Here is a 12,754-nt window from a genome sequence, read left to right on the forward strand (position 1 = left end):
GTACATACATTACATTACTTATCCTGTACTGATTCTGAGGTACATCCTGTATTATATTCCAGAGCTGCACTCACTATTCTGCTGGTGCAGTCACTGTGTACATACATTACTTATCCTGTACTGATCCTGAGGTACATCCTGTATTATACTCCAGAGCTGCACTCACTATTCTGCTGGTGCAGTCACTGTGTACATACATTACATTACTTATCCTGTACTGATTCTGAGTTACATCCTGTATTATACCCCAGAGCTGCACTCACTATTCTGCTGGTGCAGTCACTGTGTACATACATTACTTATCCTGTACTGATCCTGAGTTATATACTGTATTATACTCCAGAGCTGCACTCACTATTCTGCTGGTGCAGTCACTGTGTACATACATTATATTACTTATCCTGTACTGATCCTGAGTTACATCCTGTATTATACTCCAGAGCTGCACTCACTATTCTGCTGGTGCAGTCACTTTAGAGAAAGCTCATCCATTGCTTTATTATAACTGCACATGTGCTGCTTTTCCTAATTAGAGCCGCGCATGCCCAGTCTGCCCCTGCCACGCTCCCCGCTCCGACTTATTCCTGTCAGAGTTCAGAGCGGGAAGAAAAGTAAGAGCGTGTGTCGGGGATCAGGCCTAGCAGCTAGTGATGAGCAAGCAACAAAGTATTCAGGTGTTCAGCCCCAGAAAATTGCTATATTCATGTGCTCGGCCAAGCATCTAAATATAATAGACATCAACCAGGAACCTCTTGCTAAGAAGAGAAAAGAGTGACCGGTTCATAATAAAAGGTTAGAAACTGATGGACAACTCATCAATATAGTTTGGAAACAGTACTACAAAGATAGCTGGAAGCATCTCTGACTCCTAATATGTCTGTCTGTCTGTCTGTCACTCACTCACTCACTCACTCACTCACTCACTCACTCACTCACTCACTCACTCACTCACTCACTCACTCACTCACTCACTCACTCACACTGAGAACCAGTAATCCCTAAAGTTGTTTTATACTTTTTGAATGGCTTGGGTGGACCTGCACACCTAGATCAATATCATTAGGGCGACAAAAAGTTTTCCGATTGTCCTAACATAATATTCAATAACCTTTCTATACAGTTTTGTCATGTAAAAACTCATTCGCATAAACATGGGCATATGGGAAAGACATGCAAATGAGCAGAATCTGCCTTGTTTTTCAGCTGTCATAAGACTATGAAAACCAATAGATGGCGCTATGGAGTTATGAACAGCGCCCTCTATTGGTTTCATAGTCTTCTGACAAAAATATTAGACTGATTCTTATGACAAGCTTATAAGTGTAGCCTTTTGCATGGAAAATTTGCGATTAGAATATTCGCGATCTACACTAGGATGATATCTGACACTGGGAAATCAGGGGAATAACTTGCGATCTACACTGAGTTATTACCCAGCTTTCCCAGTGTCAGATATCATCCTAGTGTAGATCGCGAATATTCTAATCGCGAATTTTCCATGCAAAAGGCTACACTAATAATCTTGTCATAAGAATGAGCTGTGAACAGCGCCCTTTATTTTTTTCATAGTCTTCTGACAAGAATATTAGACTTGTCATAAGACTGTAAAACCAATAGAGGGCGCTGTTCATAACTCCATAGCACCATTTATTGGTTTTCAAAGTCTTTCAAAGCTGAAAAACAAGGCAGATTCTGCTCATTTGCATGTCTTTCCCATGAGCCCATGTTTATGCAAATGAGTTTTTACATGACAAAACTGTATAGAAAGGTTATTGAATATTATGTTAGGACAATTGGAAAACTTTTTGTGACCCTAATGATAAAGATCTAGGTGTGCAGGTCTACCCAAGCCATTTTTTTTTTTAATAGATGCAAAATAACTTAGTGGCTGGTGTATCTCATAGTGCAAAAGTCAGTACTTGTATAGTATGTTGGCTGTTATCTATCTCATGGATAGATTGGTAGCTTGAACGTACCTGGCTTTTGGCATGTATCCTTTGTTTGATTGTATGTTGTACATAATATAAGTCTATGACACATCCAGCTATCCTTGTAATACTGTTCTAAACTGTTTTTAAGGGGTTTCCAACAATTTCTAACCTTCTTTTATTAACCAGACACCCTCTTTTCTTCTGAGCAGGGGGTGACTGATTGACTTCCATGGTATTAAATTGTGTTCAAGCACCTGAATTATTCGAGCATGCTCGTTCATTGCTGCTAGTGGCCAGTGTGAACATTGCAGGGTTGTGTATATTGTTTTTTAAATACAGAAAGTAACATGGAAAAAACAAAAGAAAAATTCTTAAAATGATGTTTAATATTAAAACACAATTTAAACAATAGCTAATTTTCTGATGACACATTCCCTTTAAAGAGGTATTCCCATTTAGACATTTATATGCACAAGAGGTGCTGTTCTCACGTCTGGAGAATGAGACCCTGTCTCCATCCGCCTAGATTCCATAGATGTCTGACAGCTGCAGGTACCACCTCTCGAGAATTATGCCCTGTCTCCTGGTGATTTGCTATAGATGTCCTATAGGGGTGAGTCCCACCTCTTGAGAATGAGGCCCTGTCTCTATCTGCCGATATACCACAGATGTCATACAGCTGTGGATACCACTTCTGAAGAATGAGGACCTGTCTCCTTACGCCAATTTGACAGTAATGTCCTATAGGTGTGGGTGCCAACTCTTGAGAATGACGCCCTGTCTCCTGGTGATTTGCTATAGATGTCCTATAGGTGTGAGTCTCACCTCTCGAGAATGAGGCCCTGTCTCCATCTGCTGATATACCACATATGTCATACAGGTTTGGGTGCCACATCTTAAGACTAAGGTCCTGTTTTCTTATGCCGATTTGCCATAGATGTCATATAGGTGTGGGTCCCACCTCTCGAGAATGATGATACCACACTGGTAATCTCCAACCTGCGGCTCTCCCACTGTTGCAAACTCCCATCATGATCTGATAGCTTTATGATGGGAGTAGAAGTTATGCAATAGCTGGAGAACCTCAACCTCGGGAGCATTAGATGCCTCTGGCAGACCTCTAGGCCATCACAGAAATTGATCTGCACCGGAATTTGGGTTCCAATGGGCTGACAGAGGGTGCCTTCTTCTCTTAGACTCCTAAGCTCACTATTAAACATGGATCGGGGAAGCCACCCCATACCGACAGTGAGAAATGATCAGGGTGATCGAGAAGGTTACCGCTGCCTCTTAAAGATTTATTGAAAGATCCATGCCTTATTGGAAATGTATTAGGATGTGAAATTGCATCGCTAAGCAGGGAAGCGGTTAAATATCAATCCCCCAATGTAATTTCATTATGTATGATTCGCCAGCAGAATACAGACTGCCATAAAACAGCCTCACACTCTGCATGTGAATACCTGCGTACCGGTTGTGTAGCGTCAGCCGGCCCCCCCATGGGCTGCTACTAAAGGGCCCTTTGGTGGAGAGTTATCAAAATTGGCCAAAGGGATAATCAGAGGAGCCCCCCCCCCCCCGAGCCAATCAGGACGTTGCTTTCATTTCTTTACGGGCCAATGAGACATGAAAGCCGGAACCTTAATGGTTGCTATGGAGAAATCCAGCGCTCATGCCTTGCCCCTTACAACCATCACTCCGTGACACAGCGACCACCAAATGTGGCATGACTTCACAGCGAGCGCTAAGGGCAACGCTGCCCATTGAAATTGTCTGAAATAATTGCAGAACTTTTGTGGTAATCACTAGAGGGCGCCATGACATTTTGCACTAAGGGGCTCATATGGCCGCACCTGGCGTCAGCAATAAAACTAATGCCGGATTTAAGCTACTGCCCTTCTGTGCTGCAGAGACAGAAGTGTCCTAAAGAAGCCGCTCTGCTGCAAGTCCCTATAGAAACGAATGCCCTTTTATAAGATGGCCGAATATACTTCACAGTCACATAACAGGAATCATGCCCTTCTCTAATATGGCGGAAGGACGCGGTGACCTAGGGACGCCCTCTTGTAATATGGCCGAATGGTCAGTGCAGCGACGTAATGCCCTTTACTGACGTCCACGCGTAAAGACTATATGCAAATCACAAGTCACAGTGCGAAGCGATTGCTGAGCAAAATGAAACGTTTTCAATAGGTCTTTATTAGCCGAGTGAGGAGACAGAGAGTGACGGTTTGTAACCTTGGTGACCGAGGCGTCACGTGACCGCAGCCCGCGCTCATTGTGATGCTATCGTACAGCGGTGAGAGCGAAGCGGCGTCCTCGCCCTGAGGTCGATGAAGAGTGCGGGACGGGCGGTGGCTGCCGGGAGCGGTGTGGGGGTATTGTCAGTGAGGTCAATCCTTACCTGTTCCTCCTCTGGGAGAAACAGACATGATGAATGGAGGAGGCTGAGTGTGTGATTACACCGAACTCCGACACCGCCCTGAACAGACAACTCGGGGCGTGTGACATTCTGAGCCCAAGCCTGCTGGCGATCATATCAGTGTGTAAAAGAGCAGAGGAAGGGGGTGTTGTCATGGTTACTGTCTCACAGACTGTGGGGTTAGTGTAATAGAAATGTCTCCTATGAATGGACATTATAGGGACTGTGCCTCAGACCTGCTGTGGGGTCTGTGCTTTCCTCCTGGATCATGTGACCAGATGATGGGGATTGTGCTTTCCTCCTGGATCATGTGACCAGATAATGGGGATTGTGCTTTCCTCCTGGATCATGTGACCAGATAATAAAGAGGGAGATCCCACTAGGCAGACAGCTGGCCGGTTAGCTCAGTTAATTAGAGCGTGGTGCTAATAACACCAAGGTCGCGGGTTCGATCCCCGTACGGGCCATTGGTTTTCTGTTTTCTTTTAAAGGCGTCGTCCGCAGTGGTGTGCCCAGGGGGTTGGTGTGCCCCGGGTATCGGCTCTGATGGGGGTGTCAGGCACAGAAGCAATGAGCGCTTCCATCAATACAGATGGAAGCGCTTATTGCTGAAGCGCTGACACCCGTGACCCAGTCCCACATACTGCGGCGGGGCAGGGAACGGAGCGCATAGTTCCCTGCCCCGCCGCAGTTCACCGCCATAAGCTTCAGGCCTAGTAGGCCTGAAACCTATGCGGTAGTGAAATCCCGGCGCAGGCGCGCGTGATTAAGTCATCGCGCGCGCGGCTGTGCCGGGACTCAGCAGCACAGTGCTGGGACTCTGCAAGCAAGAGCAGGTAAGTATTTAGCTTTTATTATTATTTTTTTTTTATGTGCCAACTTTGGGGGACATGAGGAGGCCGGGGTGCACACAGGACAGAGGACGTGTGGGGGCAAACTTTTATTTTATTTTATAATGTGGCTGTGCCAACTTTGGGGGACATGAGGAGGCCGGGGTGCACACAGGACAGAGGACGTGTGGGGGCAAACTTTTATTTTATTTTATAATGTGGCTGTGCCAACTTTGGGGGACATGAGGGGGGTGCACACAGGAGGACATGGGGGAATATGGTGGGATACTGTGTGGCACAGTAGGGGGCAATTTTTTATGGGAGGAATGCAAATGGGGGACACTACTGTGTGGGTGGCAGCGTGGGGGACACTACTGTGTGGGGGGCAGCGTGGGGGTCTACTGTGTGGGGGACACTACTGTGTGGGGGGCAGCGTGGGGGACACTACTGTGTGGGGGGACACTACTGTGTGGGGGGAAGCGTGGGGGACACTACTGTGTGGGGGACACTACTGTATGGGGGCAGTGTGGGTGACACTACTGTATGGGGGCAGTGTGGGGGACACTACTGTATGGGGGCAGTGTGGGGGACACTACTGTGTGGGGGGAAGTGTGAGGGACACTACTGTGTGTGGGGGCAGTGTGGGGACACTACTGTGTGGGGGCAGTGTGGGGGACACTACTGTGTGGGGGACACTACTGTATGGGGGCAGTGTGGGGGACACTACTGTGTGGGGGGAAGTGTGAGGGACACTACTGTGTGTGGGGGCAGTGTGGGGACACTACTGTGTGGGGGCAGTGTGGGGGACACTACAGTGTGGGGGGCAGTGTGGGGGAAATTACTGTGTGGGGGGCAGCATGGGGGCCTTTCTATTGGGGAGGCACTGTAGGGGCCAGTCTATTATTTCTGGGGACACTATACAGGGATTATTACCTGGAGCACAATATAGGGTATTATTACTGGGGGTCTCTAGGGGACATTATAGCTGCTATGGACACTATAGAAACATTTAGGGTCATTTATTAAACTGGTGTAAAGTAGAACTGGCTTAGTTGCCCATAGCAGCCAATCAGATTCCACCTTTCATATTTGACAGCTCTTTTGGAAATCCAGTTCTACGTTACACCAGTTTGATAAAGGACTCCAATTATGTCTATAAGGGTCACAATTTTTTCAGCAGTATAGTACCTGGGACATTGGGGGGCACAACGGGCACAGGTATTGGGGGTAGCAGCAGGATGACACTGTGTGGACACCAGGATGGAGAGGTTGATGGAAAAACTGAGAAATCTAACGTGTCTGTGTTACAAACTCTGTAGAGACGAGATGCGGCTGAAAGAATTTCTCATGGCGTTCTAACGTAGGAGAAGAGGAAAGAGAAGGTCTACATGACAGGAGATGTCCCTGGATGTAAGAGGTATGCGGTCAAGTAATGGGGGGGAGGGGAGCCAGAGAAATGATCCGCCCCGGGTGCCAAACACCCTGGACACGCCACTGGTCGTCCGGGTTCAGAGCTTAAACCAGAAATGCCCCTATTTTCAGGCCCCCCTGATATGAGCATTGGAGCATTTTATACTCCGATGCTCTCGCTTGCCCTGCGCTGTATATTTTCTTACACTGCTAGGCAGAGGCTTCTGCCTTGCAATCTTTCCGGCAACGTCACGGCTCTAATGGGCGGGCTTTAGCGCTGCCCTAGCCGTTTTACAAGCTGGCCCATTAGTGGTACTATTATGTCATGGGTCAAGAAGGGGTTAATCTTGTGGTCCAACATTTCTTGAAAAAGTTTACTGTCCCTCTCACAGTTCTGGCAAAGTCAAGAAAGCTGAGCAACCATTTCAGCCATTCCTACGTGGCACGAAATTCTCTCCTGGACTTTCAGCGTCACAGCGGTCTGCCGTTACACCACATGATCGGTGACGTGCCAACCCGCTGGACACTGCACATACTAGAAAGGCGGACCAAGTTGTCCCGTGCCAGTCCGTGGTGATGGTCCCCTACTGCCACCACTAATAACACTTTGCAGCTGTCTCTACTACTGCTTCCATCACCCATAAAAAGCTGATCTACTGCCATGCCAGGTTGCTACTCATGTTGCAGCCACATACCGCTAATACCTTACCTAGCCTTAATCCACTCTAATTATGCTGCTTATTATACCCCAGTGCTGCACTCACTATTCTGCTGGTGGAGTCACTGTGTACATACATTACTTATCCTGTACTGATCCTGAGTTACATCCTGTAATATACTCTAGAGCTGCACTCACTATTCTGCTTGTGAAGTCACTGTGTACATACATTACTTATCCTGTACTGATCCTGAGCTACATCCTATATTATACTCCAGAGCTGCACTCACTATTCTGCTGGTGCAGTCACTGTGTACATACATTACATTACTTATCCTGTACTGATCCTGAGTTACATCCTGTATTATACTCCAGAGCTGAACTCACTATTCTGCTGGTGGAGTCACAGTGTACATACATTACTTATCCTGTACTGATCCTGAGCAACATCCTGTATTATACTCCAGAGCTGCACTCACTATTCTGCTGGTGCTGTCACTTTAGAAAAAGCTCATCCATGGCTTTATTATAACTGCACATGTGCTGCTTTTCCTAATTAGAACCGCGTATGCCCAGTCTGACCCTGTCATAGTTCAGAGCAGAAAAAAACATAAAAACAAATGTCAGGGATCCGGCCTAGCAGCTAATGATGTGCAAACACTAAAGTATTCAGCCTAAACAGAGAATAGTTGGATGTGTCTTAGACTCATATTATGTACAACATATAATAGACAACTACACAAATGCTGTGTATCACAAACCAGGTATGAGCAAGTCATCAACCTATGCATTATGAAACATCCACAACCAACTCTAATCTGGTTAACAACCAGCAACCCTCAAAGTTATTTTATACCTACTGGATGGCTTGAGTGGACCTGCACACCTAGATCAATATCATTAGGGCGACAAAAAGTTTTCCGATTGTCCTAACATAATATTCAATTACCTTTCTAAACAGTTTTGTCATGTAAAAACTAATTTGCAGAAACATGGGCTTATGGGAAAGACATGCAAATTAGCAAAATCTGCCTCGTTTTTCAGCTGTCATAAGACTATGAAAACCAATAGATGGCGCTATGGAGTTATAAACAGCGCCCTCTATTGGTTTTACAGTCTTAAGACAAGTCTAATATTCTTTTCAGAAGACTATGAAACCAATAGAGGGCGCTGTTCATAACTCAGTAGCGCCCTCTATTGGTTTCATAGTCTTCTGATAAGAATATTAGACTGATTCATATGACAAGCTTATGAGTGTAGCCTTTTGCATGGAAAATTCGCGATTAGAATATTCGCGATCTACACTAGGATAATATCTGACACTGGGAAATCAGGGGAATAACTTGCGATCTACACTGAGTTATTACCCAGCTTTCCCAGTGTCAGATATCATCCTAGTGTAGATGCGAATTTCCCATGCAAAAGGCTACACTAATATTCTTGTCATAAGAATGAGCTATGAACAGCGCCCTCTATTGGTTTCATAGTCTTCTGACAAGAATATTAGACTTGTCATAAGACTGTAAAACCAATAGAGGGCGCTGTTCATAACTCCATAGCACCATTTATTGGTTTTCAAAGTCTTTCAAAGCTGAAAAACAAGGCAGATTCTGCTCATTTGCATGTCTTTCCCATGAGCCCATGTTTATGCAAATGAGTTTTTACATGACAAAACTGTATAGAAAGGTTATTAAATATGATGTTAGGACAATTGGAAAACTTTTTGTGACCCTAATGATAAAGATCTAGGTGTGCAGGTCCACCCAAGCCATTTTGAATAGATGCAAAATAACTGAGAGGTTTAATGGTTCTTAGTCAGATCAGTGTTGATTTGATGTATATTATGCTGACTGTTATCTGTCTCATGGATAGATTGGTGGCTAGTACATACTTGGCTTTTGACATGTAGTCTTTGGGTGGTTGTCTATTGTATGTTGTATATAATATAAGTCTATGACACATCCAGCTATTCTTGTAATACTGTTCTAAACTGTTTTTAAGGGATTTCTAACCTTCTTTTATTAACCAGACACTCTCTTTTCTTCCAAGTAGGGGGGTGACTGATTGACTTCCATTGCATTAAATTGTGTTCGCTCATTACTGCTAGTGGCCAGTGTGACCATTGCAGGGTTGTGTATATTTTTTTTAAATACAGAAAGTAACATGGAAGAAAGGAAAAAACGAAAGAAAAATTCTTAAAATGATGTTTAATATAAAAACACAATTTAAACAATAGCTAATTTTCTGATGACACATTCCCTTTAAAGAGGTATTCCCATTTAGACATTTATATGTACAAGAGGTGATGGTCTCACGTCTGGAGAAAGAGACCCTGTCTCCATCCTCCTAGATTCCATAGATGTCCTATTGGTGCGAGTCCCAGCTCTTAAGAATGAGGCCCAGTCTCCATCCGCCTAGATTCCATAGATGTCTGACAGCTGCAGGTACCACCTCTGGAGAATGAGGCTCTGTCTCCGTCTGCTGATATGTCATAGATGTCCTATAGGTATGAGTGCCACTTCTTGAGAATAACGACTTGTCTTCTTACACCGATTTGCCATAGATGTCCTATTGTTGTGGGTCCCACCTCTTGAGAATGAGGCCCTGTCTCCTGGTGATTTGCTATAGATGCCCTATAGGGGTGGGTGGCACCTCTTGAGAATGAGGCCCTGTCTCTATCTGCCAATATACCACAGATGTCCTATAGGTGCGAGTCCCACCTCTCGAGAATTATGCCCTGTCTCCTGGTGATTTGCTATAGATGTCCTATAGGGGTAGGTGCCACCTCTTGAGAATGAGGCCCTGTCTCCATTCGCTGATTTGCCATAGATGTCCTATTCTATAGGGGTGAGTCCCACCTCTTGAGAATGAGGCCCTGTCTCTATCTGCCGATATACCACAGATGTCATACAGCTGTGGATACCACTTCTGAAGAATGAGGACCTATCTCCTTACGCCAATTTGACATAGATGTCCTATAGGTGTGGGTGCCACCTCTTGAGAATGATGCCCTGTCTCTTGGTGATTTGCCATAGATGTCATATAGGTGTGGGTCCCACCTCTCGAGAATGATACCACACTGGTAATCTCCAACCTGCTGCTCTCCCACTGTTGCAAACTCCCATCGTGATCTGATAGCTTTATGATGGGAGTAGAAGTTATGCAATAGCTGAAGAACCTCAACCTCGGGAGCATTAGATGCCTCTGGCAGACCTCTAGGCCATCACAGAAATTGATCTGCACCGGAATTGGGGTTCCAATGGGCTGACAGAGGGTGCCTTCTTCTCTTACACTTCTAAGATCACTATTGAACATGGATCGGGGAAGCCACCCCATACCGACAGTGAGAAGTGATCAGGGTGATCGAGAAGGTTACCGCTGCCCCTTAAAGATCCATTAAAAGATCCATGCCTTATTGGAAATGTATTAGGATGTGAAATGGCATTGCTAAGCAGGAAGCGGTTAAATATCAATTCCCCAATGTAATTTCATTATGTAGGATTCGCCAGCAGAATACAGACTGCCATAAAACAGCCTCACACTCTGCATGTGAATACCTGCGTACTGGTTGTGTAGTGTCAGGACGTTGCTTTCATTTTTTACGGGCCAATGAGACATGAAAGCCGGAACCTTAATGGTTGCTATGGAGAAATTCAGCGTTCATGCCTTGCCCCTTACAACAATCACTCCGTGACACAGCGACCACCAAATGTGGCATGACTTCACAACGAGCGCTAAGGGCAACGCTGCCCATTAAAATTGTCTGAAAAAATTGCAGAACTTTTGTGATAATCACTAGAGGGCGCCATGACATTTTGCACTAAGGGGCTCATATGGCCGCACCTGGCGTCAGCAATAAAACTAATGCCGGATTTAAGCTACTGCCCTTCTGTGTTGCAGAGACAGAAGTGTCCTAAAGAAGCCGCTCTGCTGCAAGTTCCTATAGAAACGAATGCCCTTTTATAAGATGGCCGAATATACTTCACAGTCACATAACAGGAATCATGCCCTTCTCTAATATGGCGGAAGGACGCTGTGACCTAGGGACGCCCTCTTGTAATATGGCCGAATGGTCGGTGCAGCGACGTAATGCCCTTTACTGACGTCAACGCGTAAAGACTATATGCAAATCACAAGTCGCAGTGCGAAGCGATTGCTGAGCAAAATGAAACGTTTTCAATAGGTCTTTATTAGCCGAGTGAGGAGACAGAGAGTGACGGTTTGTAACGTTGGTAACCGAGGCGTCACGTGACCGCAGCCCGCGCTCATTGTTATGCTATCGTACAGCGGTGAGAGCGAAGCGGCGTCCTCGCCCTGAGGTCGGTGAAGAGCGCGGGATCGGCGGCGGCTGCTGGGAGTGCTGTGGGGGTATTGTCAGTGAGGTCAATCCTTACCTGTTCCTCCTCTGGGAGAAACAGACATGATGAATGGAGGAGGCTGAGTGTGTGATTACACCGAACTCCGACACCGCCCTGAACCGACAACTTGGGGTGTGTGACATTCTGAGCCCAAGCCTGCTGGCGATCATATCAGTGTGTAAAAGAGCAGAGGAAGGGGGTGTTGTCATGGTTACTGTCTCACAGACTGTGGGGTTAGTGTAATAGAAATGCCTCCTGTGAATGGACATTACAGGGACTGTGCCTCAGACCTGCTGTGTGGTGTATGCTTTCCTCCTGGATCATGTGACCAGATAATGTGGATTGTGCTTTCCTCCTGGATCATGTGACCAGATAATGGGGATTGTGCTTTCCTCCTGGATCATGTGACCAGATAATAAAGAGGGAGATCCCATTAGGCAGACAGCTGGCCGGTTAGCTCAGTTGGTTAGAGCGTGGTGCTAATAACGCCAAGGTCGCGGGTTCGATCCCCGTACGGGCCATTGGTTTTTTGCTTTCTTTTAAAGGGGTCGTCACTTTAGAAAAAGCTCATCCATGGCTTTATTATAACTGCACATGTGCTGCTTTTGCTAATTAGAGCTGCACATGCCCAGTCTGCCCCTGTCTCTACAAGCAGCTTATTCCTGTCAGAGTTCAGAGCAGGAAGAAACATAAAAACACGTGTCAGGGACCAGGCCTAGCAGCTAGTGATGTGCAAGCACTAAAATCATCTGCCTAAACAGAAGATAGTTGGATGTATCTTAGACTCTTATTATGTACAACATATAATAAAGAACTACACAAATGCTGTATACCACAAACCAGGTATGTGCAAGTCATCAACCTATTTTTTTTTTTTATCGAAAGCCCAAAGTCGTGCTCTCACCTCGTGCATCAAAATCGTGCAGCGTGCCACACAAAAATCGTGCACTAGGTCGCGGTCTATCGCAGGCCCTCTCCGAAGAGAAGAGCCCCCCACAAACCATTCCCAATCCCTCCGCGGCCGTTATGCTCCTGCAAGGGACTGAGACCAGTGGCAACCCTCAGCCGAAGCCAAGGGTACGCCCATCTACACTCCCAGCTTTCGCCTAGGCTGCCACCCAAGGCGTCAGCCAGGAGCTTCAACA

The 12,754-nt window shown here is 45.9% G+C and overlaps 3 non-coding genes across 3 annotated transcripts; all 3 read left to right on the plus strand.

Annotated features, from left to right (window-relative positions):
* The first annotated feature begins 4,312 nt into the window (after positions 1-4,312).
* LOC120987446 lies at positions 4,313-4,448 on the plus strand. Its single transcript, XR_005776047.1, has one exon. It is a non-coding gene; the product is annotated as a U8 small nucleolar RNA (small nucleolar RNA).
* A 7,174-nt stretch (positions 4,449-11,622) lies between these two features.
* On the plus strand, positions 11,623-11,758 carry LOC120987459. Its single transcript, XR_005776058.1, has one exon. It is a non-coding gene; the product is annotated as a U8 small nucleolar RNA (small nucleolar RNA).
* A 298-nt stretch (positions 11,759-12,056) lies between these two features.
* TRNAI-AAU lies at positions 12,057-12,130 on the plus strand. Its single transcript has one exon. It is a non-coding gene; the product is annotated as a tRNA-Ile (tRNA).
* The last annotated feature ends 624 nt before the right edge of the window (positions 12,131-12,754 follow it).

This window comes from Bufo bufo, chromosome 1 (assembly GCF_905171765.1).
Source record: "Bufo bufo chromosome 1, aBufBuf1.1, whole genome shotgun sequence".
Taxonomy (NCBI): Eukaryota; Metazoa; Chordata; class Amphibia; order Anura; family Bufonidae; genus Bufo; species Bufo bufo.